The sequence below is a fragment of the Sceloporus undulatus genome, chromosome 4 (assembly GCF_019175285.1).
Source record: "Sceloporus undulatus isolate JIND9_A2432 ecotype Alabama chromosome 4, SceUnd_v1.1, whole genome shotgun sequence".
In the NCBI taxonomy this organism is placed as follows: Eukaryota; Metazoa; Chordata; class Lepidosauria; order Squamata; family Phrynosomatidae; genus Sceloporus; species Sceloporus undulatus.
The window spans coordinates 47,696,011-47,708,243 of NC_056525.1; positions in this window are offsets into that span (position 1 = coordinate 47,696,011).

Here is a 12,233-nt window from a genome sequence, read left to right on the forward strand (position 1 = left end):
AGTTAAAGTGGTCTAAAACTGGATTATTTCTGAAGTGCACATACAGCCCAAGAAAGTCTTGTGCCCAGGTTGGTTTGATCTTGTCAGCACACAATTATAGTGCTATGATTCTACTCCCACTGTCATGATTGCATGGAATTGTGGGGATTTACAATTTGATGAGGCACCAGAGCTCTCTGGCTGAGAATTGCCATGGCAGTTAAAATGAAATCATAGCACTATAAATGTGTAGTGTAAGTTACATTTATCTTATACATTTAATTTTCAGAAAATAATCTCAGCATGTCTTCAGAATATGACAACTCATTTTATGTTGGCCAAGAATTCCAGCTAGTTGATTTTTAACTTCTTGCCAAACCAGAAAATGGGGGGGGGGGGGGGAATGATATATTTTAGAGACTCTGAAACACCATTTGCTAGACAGGAAAAAAAGGAAAGTCAGTTTTCCCACCTTTGTCCAGTTTTGAGGGTTTTGTCCCCATTTATTTATGGATATATTTAAATATTCTTTTTTTACCCATCCATCCTTCAGCTGCATAAGATTCCCAGAGAAGTCTACAAATGAATCCTTCATAACACTTAAAACAGACGAAATTAGGAGGGTGGAGGAACAAAGCTAATTGAGGCACTTCCTTATAAGTATCATTTCTGGCAGTATAAAACAAATAAGTTCCCTGTGCTGGTCCTTCATAGCCTAATGGAAGAGGATGGGGATGGTCTCTACCGTGTCCTAATATTTTTTACAGGGAATCCTCTCAATGTGGTCCTTGGATCCTCAGTTGAGGGCAGAGGCCAGAGCGTATTACTCTTCAGTTCTTCAGATCCAAAGTAACAGACAATTGGGAAACATTTGAGCATGGTCATTCTCTTTATACACACAGGAACCAAAAAGGAATCAAAGGCCGTCTCCAGACAGGCCCTTTGCAGCGCGTCCATGACGTGCTAGGGTGGCCTCGGGGCGGAGCATACACATGCCCCGCAACCCTAGCACGTTGTGCACGTGCCGCCATTACGCAGCACCTTATACACACCACGCGTAACTGTTAGGTCGCAGCTGCGCAGCTTCCATACGGAGCTGCACAGCTGTGCCGTATATGAGCCGTCTTTGGCACTTTGCGGCGCAGCAAAAGAGCCGCTTTTTAGCTCCTTTTCTGCTGTGCAGCTACGCAGCTATGCTGCGCAATTTGTATGCTGCGGCACAGCTGCACAGCATAGAGAGGCACTGAAGAGGCGCCTCTTCTGGGCAGTCTGTACCCCGCCAAAGACAGGGCAAAAGGAACTGATAGAAGAAACCATGGAAGACATGAAAAGTGTTCATACATGGCTCCATGCAATATGCCCCAAAATGGAAATGTCTCCTCAGTTCAGTGGTATTTGCCTGTGTGACAACTGTAATCTGAATGGTAAAGATTTGTTGTGGCCTGGCATTATGAATGAGTGGTATTGCTTGGCCTCTAAGTATTCATTAGCATTTGAAATAGCTGTATGTCTTACATGCCTAGAGCATTTTTTTTCTACAATGTTTTCATAGACCTAGTCTGGGCCACATCCTTTCAGTCACAGGTTATACCATTTGCTCTCACGGAGTCCTGTATGCTCACTGTTCGTAATGTCACTTTCAACTTTTTCCCTCCACAATCGTAATATCCAGAAATTACCCTGGGGTTGTGTTCATAGAATCATAGAATCATAGAATCGTAGAGTTGGAAGAGACCACAAGGGCCCTCCAGTCCAACCCCCTGTCATGCATTCTTTCTGGAAAATAAGATGAGCAATCACCTAAGACAGTGATTCCCAACCTTCCTAATGTCGCGACCCTGTAATACAGTTCTTCACGTTGTGGTGACCCAACCCCATGAAATTATTTTCATTGCTAGTTCATAACTGTAATTAAATACGTGTTTTCCAATGGTCTTAGGCGACCCCCATGAAAGGGTCATTCGACCCCCAAAGGGGTCCCAACCCACAGGTTGGGAACCACTGACCTAAGAGCTTAGAAATGTTACTTTTTGGGCAAAGCGTCCAGCCTCCCCAGTGACCATATTGGCTGAGGGATTCTGACATTCTGTGGTCAAAACAATAACTTTTCCAATCTAGAGTCCTGCTTGAAAAATGACATTCTGTAGAGGAGTTGCACAAATTCATCTTCCATTTGTAACTGTCTTTATTTAAAGCTGGTAGTGGTGGGTCTCTTTATCTGCAAGCCTTTAAACACTGAATGTGAAGACGTTCAGGATCCTAATATCTCACCTTGGGCTACACTGGCTAGGGTTGTTGGGGAGTACAGTCTAGCAACATCTGGAGGCCTCATGTTTCTTATCCTCAATGAAGGACATAGTCTGCAAGACAGACCAAATCTTTCTCAGCTACCACACAATCCTCATACTCTCCTTCCTTGCCATTCTGGGTTCCTTTTTGAAGCAGTGGCAAAAATATGCCTACACCATGTGAAGCCATGGCACTTCATTAAGGTCTGATGTAGGATAGTTATACATCCAAATAATTATTTTCCTAATGCAATGAACTAGAAAACATTCCAGTTAATGCATAGCCTCACTACACCACATGAAGGGAATTCCATGTAAGAAGGGGGGGGGGGAATATTAATGCTGTGACCATACTACTATTTCCGTGCTGCCCCACCCATCAGCATTGAATTCATTGTCACCTGTGTGAGAAAGAGAGGCTCATACCAGCTTAGTTTTGCATAAATCTGTTGCTGAAAGAATGCTCCACTCAATTGAAAACATTTTCAGCTTTTTCTTTCATTTGATCTTTCGGCAACATACTTTTCATATTAATCTTGGCATTTCTCTCCCATCTGGTTTCAACTTTTGATTAGAAACATAGAAGTTCAACTTTAGCACTTTAAGAGAAATGGGTATCCTAAAGCAATTTAACCCCTTAGACTGTTTCTTCACCAGAGGTCCCAGAATATTTTGATATAGATATGTAACCGAAGGCACTTCCCACCCCCCATCTTCTGCCCCCAGCCACTTTTGAATTATAGTAAAAACTGCAGGGCTTGCTAGTGCAGAATGATCAGTTTCCTTGTTCAGGAGAGGAATGAAAAATAGATGTGGGCACTGTGTATATCAGAGTCAAGAATGAATGCACAGCTAGTGAAATTAAAATAATTCATTCGGCCCCAAGGCTGCCTGAGGTGAAGGCAGTGGTGACAAGTGGCTTTCATGGCAAAGGGGAAGAGAATCTATTTAAGGTTCTTGTCAGAACTTTAAAGAGCTATCAAAGCCTGTATCTACCACTGTTGAATTAATGCAGTTTGAGACTACTTTAACTGCCACAGCACAGTGCTATGTTATTCTGGGATTTCTAGTTCTGTGAAATGTTTAGCCTTCTCTTTCAGAGAGCTCTGGTGCCACAACAAACTACAAATCCCAGGCTTCCAAAGAAAGGAGCCGTGATTGTTAAAGCAGTGGTCAAACTGCATTAATTCTGCAGTGTGGCAACAACCCAAGTTGCTAAACTGTTTGAGGAATAAGGTTCCTGGGCTAAACCCTGGGGAAGATTCATTGCCCACTGGCATATTAGCCATTAATAGCCACAGAGTGAAAGACAAAATGATGCCTCCCATCCATTTATTGTACAGAAACCAACTAGGTAAGCAGTTAAATCTCACATCAAAACAAATTGACAGGACAGCATGCATTGCCCATTTTGTGGGCTCAGGACAGGTCACATAAGTCTGTCCTCCAAAGTCTCACATGTCTAACCCTTCAGGGACTGTCACCTGAAACAGCTGCCTCTTGGGAGGACCAGGCCTGTTTGGCCCAGTATTTAAATGTGGAATACAATTTAAACTTGTCTTTAAATCACAGCATGTAAACAGAAAGTCAGATTTATGAGATGAATGCACAATTAAAGAAATGACGGGTAAGTTAAAAGCACTCAAAATATATAATACAATAATTAAACAAACTATAATGTGGAATATTACTTCACTTGGATTAAAGTGAAGTGGTTCTTCTGTGAAATATGCAGAATTAGCTACAGTTAGATAAAAGTCTGCCCAGGGGAATTTTCCTTCAATTCCCAAATTTTAAGCATTACAGACAGTGAGGCATTACAAATTGTTCACACCTAAAACTGTTATATTCCCTGTGTTCCCATTCCCTTGTTGACTTTGTCTGCCCCTTTTCTTTTGATGGCTAAACTGTATTTCTAAATGATCAGCTGAAATTTTAGATTACTGCAGTGCTAGAAATTCTGGAACTGAAAGGGGGGTCCATGGGGTCTGGACTCCCCCTTCCATTAGATACAATGAATGGTGCGTGATGCCACGCCACTGCGCCCAAGCCCCATTATAATGGTGGCACTTAGTCTGGACCCCCCTCCCAAAATCCTGGCTACGTCCCTGGTGGATCAGTGGCCCTTCTCAAAGACCCACTACTGCCTCCTTCTCTGTGAAGGAGGAGGAGGAGAAGGAGGAACGAACCAGTCTGGGTCAGATCAAGACCCCCCCCCATGAGTACACAGCCTCCACCTCCACATCTCCTCATCTTTCCCCAAGACACATCCCTCTCCTGCTCAGACATGAGCCCCAGAAAAGGCTGCGGAGTGGCAGCAACAACCCGTTCCCACCACAGCAATGATGGTCTGGCTGGCAGCAGGCAGCTGCAGGGGAGGGTGAGAACATGAGTTACCACATTAGGGTACCACACCAACCCTAATTATACCACTGTCCCACATGTCCCAGTCTTCACCTATGAAATGTTGAAGGCAAATCACCTTTTAAATAGGTTGCAGGGAGCTCCTAGCAACTCAATCTTGTTTAACACAAAAAGCAGAAAAATGGCACTTACACCCAGTGCAACTGCACATCTCTGCACTAGGACTTTATGAAAATACACCTCTTGTAATGACACGGCAAACAGCCCATTTGCTTTCCCCTATATATACTGTTGTTTTGATCAGCTGACTAGTCCATCTGAGCAATCCTTTCATTAATATTGCTTTAAACTAAGTTATGTTTACTTGCAGAGCTCATAGCAAAAAGATCAGAGACACATGTAGGACACATGTGGGAAATATGCTGCAGTAATCTCATGTTTATGATTTTGAATGGAGGTCAGGAAAGCTGAAATCTGGTTTGATCCAGCTCCAAATCTATTTCCTGAACTCCCATTTAAAATAAAGATGTGTAGGGCAAGTCTTTGGAAACTTGGGTACTTCCAGAAATCATTGAGCTTTTCCAAACAATTTTTCTCTATTTTTTTTAATTTGGGTTTTGTAGAGGATCCAGAAAACTTCAGTTGAGCAAGTCTTCTTATCTAGCAAGTCATTATAAATATGAAGAGTCCTATTTCCCAGTAACAAAAATAATGTTACATATTAATTACTAGGAATATGTCATTTTATTTATGAGAGATTTATTCTGGTATCATGACTGGTTTGGCCCTAAATAATCTGCAGAAATTGAAACATCACAGGTGTCAAATGGCCACATCCTTACATATGTGTACATAAGCAACTTCAGTCTAAACTAATTTAGATTTGATTTTCAAAGGTGTTAAAATCCTTCTTGTCAAGTCTGGCACTAATGCACTTCCTGTCTCGGCTGAATACCATCTGCTTTTCAGAGGCCGCAGTTGACATGAATGGAAAACACTGACATACTGGTCTTGTCTACATTATAAGTTTGCCATGGGTCAGTGCTGAGCTGGGGTGTGATTAAACTAGCAGCCAACCTGCGCCATCGATAGAGAAAACATCTGGGAATTGACATAGGAGCCACAGGAAGTTGCAGGTCAGACTGTACCCTTTGAAAAGAATCAAATGTGGCTCCTGAAATGTAACAAGCATAACAAAAAACAATTTGAAAAAAAATCTGGTCCCCTACATATGAATTACCCCCTCCCATTATCCTACCTTTGCCTGACTGAGTTGGAGATTATATGCAGGTGAGCTGACTCTTCTATAGAATGCTCAGCTGCCTTTTTCGCTGCTGCTTTTTCAGTTCATAATAGCCCAAATGAATATTAGCAGAGATGGACTTAGGCCTACTACAGACTGCCAAAATAAAGCTGCTTTGGGTCTCTTTGGAGGTATGCTATTTAAATGATGCATGCATCCTAAGAATCCGGAAGCTGCACCAAAGCTGCACTCCAGTGCTTAGGAATGGAGTGTGGCTTTGGTGAGACCTCCGGACTCTTAGGACCCATGCATCATTTAAATAGCATACCTCCAAAGAGACCCAAAGCAGCTTTATTTTGGCAGTCTGTAACAAGCCTTAGTTCCTTTTTTGAACCACGGGTCTTCAGGATTCCCCCAGCCAGCATGGTCAAGGCACTATTCTGAAGGTTCTCAATCAAAAACCTAAACTGTCTTCTGTTTTGCATGTTGGCTCCACTAAGCAAGGCCATTTTCTACATTGTTAACGAGCCTTAAATCATATTTTAATTGTTACTTTAAACAAACAAACAAAACAAGCTTCATTTATATACCACTTCATACCACCTAAGCAGTGTCTAAGCAGTTTACAACTGTAAGTTAATTTGCCCCCAACAATCTGGTTACTCATTTTAGCGACCTCAGAAGGATGCAAGGCTGAGTCAAGCTTGAGCCCCTTTTCTGGTCTTGAGCTCGCAACCTTGTGGTTTTGAGTGATTGGCTGCAGTACAGGCATTTAACTACTGCACCACCACTTTAAATGTTATCTCATATCTTCAAATTTCTCCATGTATCTTTTGAATGGCTCTCCTTTAGCTTCTTACCTATGCACATGCACATCAGGCTTGTTGATTCTCAAACATGGTTTCAGAGTGGGGGGGAAATAAAAACCTAGAGTTAACAAGCAATGCTGTGGAATCCAGCTGGCCAGCTAATATTGTAGAATGCCTGTCTGATCCAGAAGCAAACTGGCCATTGCAAAATTTATTTTTGTTATCAGGTTTGAGAGGAATGACTAATAATCCTTAAGGGGAAACATTTTGTTTATACAGATCTTGGCTAGAAATCTGATAGAACATCAATCTGTTGGCTTTTCCAGGACTTATTCTAGATTTGGCTACAGTTTATTGCCCGAGGTAAGGGACAAAATGACACCTCTTCCCATGTTATGGTTGCCAGGTGAAATATAGGACAGGATGCCTGTGTCTTTAATAATTGTGTAAAAGAGAAAATTTCAGCAGGTGTCACATCATCAATTGTATACTCAGTTGTGCAAAATTGCCATTCAACACATAGTTCATAACACAATTAATGTTTAACTCCATATGCAGAGATTTATGCTACAAAAACCCAGGGTAGGGATCTCAGCATATAGAAAACAAACTATAGATACAAGGTCCACAACTTATTTAACCTTTCCTTCTTGCAACAGAATCACTTGAGCAGCAATGTGTATCAACACAGTATCTTTATTGATTGATTGTTCATATAATGACTTAGTTCTAATTAGCTACAAGTCTGGCTTTTAATCACATGCAAACCCTACTTATATTTACTTTGGAGTAACTCTCATTTATCACTCTGAGTCTTAAAGACATGCAAATTAAGGATGTAAATTGAAAGAATTCTAACAAATTTGATCTTATTGATTCATCTCAACATACAGAATACCTCCTTAGAGTGAGCCTGAACTACACAAACAACATGGACGCACTTTGTGGGGGTAATCTTACTGCTTCTAATACAACAAAGATTGTTCCGCCATCTTTTCCATCTGGGACAGAAGTAAAATTCTTGTACACAAAGAATCCAAAACAAGATACCAGGGATGGGTGTCCAAAGGAAACGTCTTATTCTAAGAGCCTCTTGATGTGAGAAGCCACATAACAGAATGATTTAATCATTGCAAGAGAGAAAATATGTGTGGAAATTATATCCCAGTGCTTTCTGTCAGCACCATCAGACATCAGAAGCTGAGAGAACAAAATCAGACAGCAAATCCTCTGTTAGTTTAGAATAATTATTTTTCCCCTAGACAATGGAATTCTGGGGATTATGCTAATTGTTTTGGTGGTTAGTGACAAGCCAAACAGAAAGCCTGCATAGTGTCTCTTACTTAGGAACATAATTCACTCAAGAGAATACCCAAAATCATTTCACCTCCCAGTGAGTCTTTATCTTGTCCTTCTTTCTCATTCTGCATTGTGCACTGTTGAATAAAGCACAACTTGGATTTCTTCCCATTCAGCCATCATGCAGAGGTTTTTTTGTCCTGGAATGGAGAAAATATACACCCGATAGATCTTTTTCAAACAGATTAGGTTTCAGTGATCTACTGTAGCATTTTGGATCTGCAAAGTCCAGACATATGGACGCACTAAGCCTTCAATTGTATCTGGCATTCCACAGAGCTGACAGAGAACAACACTGGACTAGTACAAGTCACACAATGTACCTGCCTTTCTCTGGGGCACTTCCCACAAACTTGGCTATGTGCTACTCCAACACCAATTGATGCATGTGAAGCATCTGTCTTTGAATCAACCCCACAACCTAACCAAGCCCCTGATGCAGGAGGCATTTTGTCTCGCCAGGGTATGACCTCACTATTTCTGGCTTTGCTTATCCTTCCTGTCTGCCAGAATAGGACTGGAAAATCAATGTCCCTGCAGAAATTTTAACTTAAAGGGCCATTTCCATTAACAGACATCAAAGATAGTTCCAACCTGACTGCAGCAAATACTGGCTTACCTAACCCACCCAATTCTGCTTCAACATAACAATGGCCCCTAGAGTACCTATCTTCTAGTAATCTGTTCAATGAATTAGGAATATTTGCTGCTATTGTTATTTCATTTTTATTTTCCTGGAATCATTTGTCCACTCCTGCTTTCCACAGTCCATCCTGACTCAGATAGGCTATTTTATGTTACAGGAAGACAGAACATTCTCATTTACATAAAGAAGCCCAGAAGTTTAACCTCCTACACTGTCCTTTCTCCTTGTCCTTCAAGTCTTCTCACTTTTTCCTAGGGCTAGACTAACAATTATGTGATTTATATTCCAGAATAGGATCTTAGCCAAATGGGGCCTATCTGTGGAATAACAAGTTATCAGACATTTCTGCAGCATGGAGACATACGCATCCATCTTGCTCTTTGTAGAAATCTGCCCTGTAGTTCAGAACCTTCTGGGTGGGACTTTTATAGTTCGGGCTCCCTGCCTTAATTGTGGGATTTATATGGAATCCAGATGCATACCCTCCAACTTTGGCATGGACAGACTTCTGTTGTTCCACTTTTTCAGCTGCGTTTAAACTGTCCCACTTTCTCTCTCCAATGCTCACATTCCTCATTTATCCTTGGCTTATGTTAATTGCTGCAGGCTGAATTCAACATGCAAAATTAGTTTGCACTTAATTACTTCAGTAGGGAGGAGAGGAGAGGAGAGGGCTCAAACAAAAGCAAACTCCTACATCCTTTCCTAGCTTGTGTGTTCCTCCTCATTCATAACTTCAGCCATCTGGACTATTCTCTGGTGCTGCTTGGCCATGCATGTCCCAGTTTTCATCTGTGAAATGTGGAGGGTATACACATGACAATAGACAGAGTCCTATTGGTTATTCCCAACTAGAGTCGGCTCAGTCTATCAATTCTGAATGGTAAATCAACACATAGGCAAATTCAGTGATTCAGTAGGTCTATTCTAATTGGGAATGACAACAAGATTCAGGCCCATGTTTCCACCATTATTTCTTCCATTTTTCTTACCACAGAAAATTTGCCAAGTAAGGACATTTGGAACAGCTGCACAACACCTTCTGACTAGAAGCTCTATGCATCAAACTTTCAGAAGAACCTAGAATCATAGAATCCTAAAGTGGAAAGTTGTCTCATGGGCCATCAAGTTCAACACCCGGCTCACTGTAGGATCTCCAGCTAAAACATTCCTATAAGGTAGCTATCCAGCCGCTTTTTGAAGACATCCACATAAAGAGACCCTACTATCTCTCCAGGCAATTGGTTCCATTGCTGGACTTCTCTTATTGTCAAAAGGTTTCTATTTATTTATTTATTTATTTTGAGAAAGATTTTGACTTGGTAAATTGGGATTTATTATTAGAACATTTTTAAAAAATCAGAGTGGGAGAAAATTTTACCAACTGGATGGAAAAAATCTACAAGAATCAAAAGGCTCAATTAAGGATTAATGGGGAAAAAACTAAAAATATAGATATCCAAAGAGGAACACGACAAGGCTGTCCGCTCTCACCATTGTTATTTTTACTAATCATGGAATTACTTATAAAAGAAATTAGACTGGACACAAATTTGAAAGTGGCAAAAATTTAAAAACATGAGTACAAAATTAGGGCCTTTGCAGATGATGTAATTATAATAATGGAAGATCCTACAGAAAATATAGGAACAATCCTGGAGACACTAGATCAATTCGACCAAATTACGGGATGTAAAATCAATAAAGATAAATCAGGTATATTGACAAAAAATATAAAGAACAGCGAAGAGAAGGAACTAGAAGAAAAGTTTGGAATAAAGATAGAGAAGAAGATTAAATATTTAGGAGTCCAAATCACGAAGAGATCTATAGAACTGTTTGAAAATAACTATAAACCGCTTTGGTCCAAGATAAGAAAAGACTTGATAAATTGGAATAAATTAAACCTGTCAATAATGGGAAGAATATCAGTAATAAAGATGAACATCTTGTCAAGAATGTTATTCCCATTCCAAACAATTCCAATTATTACTTCAGATAAACCATTCAAAGATTGGCATAATATAATGATATGCCCAATTCATATGGAGAGGAAGAAAACCAAGAATCAAATTAAAAACTTTACAAGATTCTAGGGAAAGGGGTGGTTTAGATCTTCCAAATTTAAAACTATACTTTGAGACATGTACTTTATTATGGATTAAAGATTGGGTCACTTTGGAGAATGAAAAATTATTAGAATTAGAAGGGGATGGTATACATTTTGGTTGGCATATGGAAAAAACCAACAAAATAATTTTTTTATGAATCATTCTATCAGAAAACCTTGGATGAGAATTTGGAACAGATATAAAGAAAGAATAATACCAAAAATGAGTTGGTGGATCTCTCCTCATGAAGCCTTTTATAGAAAGGAAATGATTAAAGATACAAAATGGTATAATTATAGTGATTTAGTGGAAATTAAGGATGGGAACTGGGAGGTTAAAATAAGAGAAAAATTAATTGAAGAAAGTTGGAATGGTACTTGGTTCACATACAGACAAATCTATGAAAGATATAAGTTGCATTTGAAAACATACAGATTTGAAAAGAAGGGAGAGGAATCGCAATTAGGAAAGATCTTGGTTAAAGAAGAGAACAAATTAATAGGGAAAATCTACAAAGTCTTATTGGAATGTGATAAAGAGGAAGAACTAATTAAACACCAAATGGTCAAGTGGGCAAAGAATATTGGACACCCTATATTATTATCCCAATGGGAAAAAGTGTGGAAAAACGGGTATCAGTAGACAGTTTCCCAGAATTTGAGAGAAAACTTTTATAAAATGTTTTATCAGTGGTACCTTTCACCCGATAAGATAGCAAAGATGTATGAAACCAAAGGAAATACGTGTTGGAAATGTAAGAACAAAATAGGTACTTTTTACCACTGTTGGTGGACCTGTAAATGGGCAAAACAATATTGAACAATGATAAATGATCTTAATGCTAAATTTCAAATTACACCTGAAACCAGAATTCTACCTCTTGGGTATATCTGAAGATGAAATTAATCTCAAATATGGAAAAGTAGTTTTTTATATGATATCTCTTGCCCGGATGTATTTCGCTCAAAAATGGAAATGTAAGGAGGACTGGATGATGAAATTATACGACTGAATAGAAATGGATAAGTTAACACAAGCATTACAGAATAAAAAAGAAGGAAAATATATAGAAGATTGGAATGAAGTTATAAAGTTTCTGAAAGAAAATTTGGGTAAAATAGCTGTTATTAACATGAATTAGAGTTTAAAAGATAGTGCCCAACACTTAATGCGGTTATAAGAAAGTCAATTTAAGCAAAGTCAGGCTAGTATTGGTAAGCAGGAAGTCAAACAGTATGAATGTTTTGAGAGAATAAAAATGAAATAAGTTGAGAGAAAGAAGAAGGAAAGTGAGATTAGAAAGCAGTTTCTGATTTTTAGGAAGAAGAACAAGAAAATTTAGGCTTTTTTTAAGTTAACAAGGATGGTAATTTTAGAAAGATAGGTAGGCATTTAAAGGAAGTTTAAGAAGGGTAGAAATATTAGCTAGATATT